We start from the raw sequence: 3,334 nt of genomic DNA, 5'->3' as shown, positions 1-3,334 counted from the left end.
GAACTCCAGTGAACAGCATCCCTGATGAATACCAGTGAAGAGCATCCCCGCGGGCCTCCAGTGAACAGCATCCCTGATGAATACCAGTGAAGAATATTCCTACTGAACACCAGTGAACAGCATCCTCGTGGAACTCCAGGGAACACCTTCTCTCTTGCTTGGCATAAGAGAAATGTATAAATGTCCACAATTTCCATTCAAATGCCCCCACAAAACCCAGGCACACTGATGGTTAAGAGAGGGATGGCTGGTGTCACAGTGTATTGGCATACCAGGGGAAGATGCTGGCTGCCGAGTTCTTCTTCTTCCCTGAAAATTCTGAAGTTGTCTGTAGGTTTGAAAATTCTCATAGGAAAGTGTTACATTACTTGTTCACTCTGAGCTTCACTGATCAGAATCTTCTGGATATTTGTTCCCAAAAAATAAGGTCCAGAAGCTTTGTGTGGAGACTCAAGATTCAGCGGAGCTGGTCAGGACTTTGTCTGCTTTGAAATGCACACCACTATGCTGCCGTGTGTCTGCAGGACAAGGTAGGAGCTGCCTCTCTATTTCTACCCTGTTTTGGGTGGAATCTCTCTAGTTTCTGCTGCTCTGTTGCTATCTTCTGTGTATTCCAGGCTAACTGGCCTATGAGCGTCTGGCAATTATACATCTGATATTTAAAAAATTTACTCAATAGTTTTATGTGTATGAGTGTTTTGCCTGTGCGTATGTGCACAGTGTTTGTTGCTTGGAGAGGCCAGAAGATGATACTGGATCTCCTGAAACTGATGTTGAAGATGGTTATAAGCTACTATGTGCATGCTGGGACTTGAACCCAGGATCTCTGCAAGAGCAGTAAGCTCTCTTACCTGCGGAGCCATCTCTTCAGCCCTGTGCATGTGATTTTTTTAAAACACAGGTTCCAGTCTTTGTACAAAGAACTTGGATAGCATCTCAGGCTTGCAAGGCAAGTGTCCCCACCGGGCCATCTCCCCTGGCTATCTGAAGTTTTAATCAGCTCTCCAGGGTGAGGGTAAGTACTGTTTGAGAATCACTGGTTAATTTATGTGCAGAGAATTTGGTTCTGTGTGGTAGAAAAAAGTAGAACGCAGTGGCTAAATCCCAGATGAGGTGTGACACTGGGAGCCTCGGCTTTCTTTCTTTCTTTCTTTCTTTCTTTCTTTCTTTCTTTCTTTCTTTGTTGTTTTTTTTTTTTTTTTTGGTTTTTTGAGACAGGATTTTTCTGTGTAGCCCTGGCTGTCCTGGAGCTCACTCTGTAGACCAGGCTGGCCTGGAACTCAGAAATCCGCCTGCCTCTGTCTCCCAAGTGCTGGGATTAAAGGCATGCGCCACCACTGCCCGGCTGAGCCTCGGCTTTCAAGTGATTATAATGTTGTGTAAGGGTCAAGAAACTCCAAATTTGGTAGCATTTTCTCAAAGACAATAATGGTTTCCAAGCTTTGAATGGTAGGTTCCTAGAATTTCTCAGAATGTATGAATAAGCTGTAAGTTAGGAAGATAAATTATACCAGTTACTGGGGTTCTTGCTCTTGGGGTGAGCTCATGGCAGGTGTATCTCTTAGCTCCTCTTGGACAAGAACTCACCAAGGCAAGACAGACACCAAGGCAACCTATAAAGGTCTAAGTGAGGAAAAGGCTTACTTTACATGTTTTCACCAGCCACACAACACAGAATGTTATACACAGCTCTGTCACTGGCATACAGCAGGAAGAGCTATGCAGATGTGTCCAAAAAGGCTCTGTCCCATCTGGGGAATGACACTGGCAGAACCCTACCAGGTAGTGAGCAAGGAAGTACAACCAGGGCTAACCAGAGAGAAGAAAGCCAAGTCAGTATAAGCCCAGGCATCTAGGACTCCCAAAAGACTGAGGACATCATCTGGGCTCAGAGAAGACAGCAAGATTTCTTGTAAACAGAGCAAAGAGCAGGAAAAACCCTAACTGGGGACAGGCTGTGCTGCTTGAAACTGGTATCCAACTGAGGCACAAGCAGAACAGTAAAGTGTGTTAGCATTAATGGGTATAAAAGCAAGCATGGGGGAAGCAGAGCCGCGCTGACAGAGAGGCCCAGGGAAGTAGAGCAGGCAGGGGAGGACGGAGGGAGTAGAGTGGAGAGAGAACAGAGAGGGCGTGGCACCTGCTTTGCTGCTCTGTCTCCAGCTGACACACTGTTGATAAAATCAGATCAACACTACACTGTACAGTGCCACAACACTGCAGCCTTCAGTCAGAGTCGTGGCCTTGGTTCCAGCACCCCAGCTGAGGCTCCGCTCCTTCCCAGTGCCTTTGCATTTGTGGTCATGAGGGACATGAGGGGAAGTTTGTCTACATGTGCAGTGACTCTTGAGTGACAAAAGATGCAGCCTTTCCACTCAGTACAGTACTTTCCAGAGTCACATTCCATCCCCAGTGCTAGGCTTCAGAGGTGAAAGTCAGGACTCAAGCAGCCCCCCAAAACGCTCTTCTGTCACAGTGAAGGCCATGCTCAGTGTCACAATGGTCACAAGCCCAGGTTGGCAACAGGCAGTTTACAGTCTGTGTCTAAGACAATTGATTTGTCACTCAAAGATGGAATCTGGACTAAGGAGACGATTTGGCCAGTCCAGTGCTTACTGTGCAAGCGTGAGAACTTGAGTTCCAACTCACGGTGAAAAATTAGGCATGGTGGCACATGATAGCATATGCTTTTAATTCCAATGCAGGCCAGGTAGGCAGGTGGGTCCCTAGGGCCTGCAGGGATCATTTTGAGCCACCATGTGGCTGCAGGGGACGGATACTGGGTCCTCTTCAAGAATAACAAGTGTTCTTTTCTGTTGAGCCATTTCTCCAGTCATTCCCCCACTTTAATTTTATTTGAAAGCTTGATTACTTTATCATCAAAATTCATATTCTGATCTTCTCTCAGAACATCAGGAGACCTAAAAGTTCTCAGCTAAATCACCATGACAGCAATGGTCTAAAGCTTTTTTTTGGGGGGGAGGGTTGGGGCGGGACATTCTCTGCTTCAGAGCCAACCAGCCTAGCCTGGTGATTCATATTCACTACCAAAATGTTCCTTATACAGATGTGGGGGGCACTATCACCAAGTATGTGGGCAGGGAGAAGTAGTCCTTAGATACACCCCATTGTGTTAGCGCTGACCACAGACTGTGCTGGCTAGTTTTATGTCAACTTGACACAAGCTAGAGACATTTGGGAAGAACGATTCTTTTTTTAAAACAATTATTTATTTATTTACATCCCAGGCGCTGCTCCCCCTTCCAGTCCCTCCCTCACAGAGTCCTTCCCCCACCTGCTCCCTTCTCCTCTGAGAGGGTGGGCTCCCCTGGGA

This window comes from Grammomys surdaster, unplaced genomic scaffold, assembly GCF_004785775.1.
Source record: "Grammomys surdaster isolate TR1022 unplaced genomic scaffold, NIH_TR_1.0 126063, whole genome shotgun sequence".
Classification (NCBI taxonomy): domain Eukaryota; kingdom Metazoa; phylum Chordata; class Mammalia; order Rodentia; family Muridae; genus Grammomys; species Grammomys surdaster.
This window is presented reverse-complemented; position numbering follows the sequence as displayed.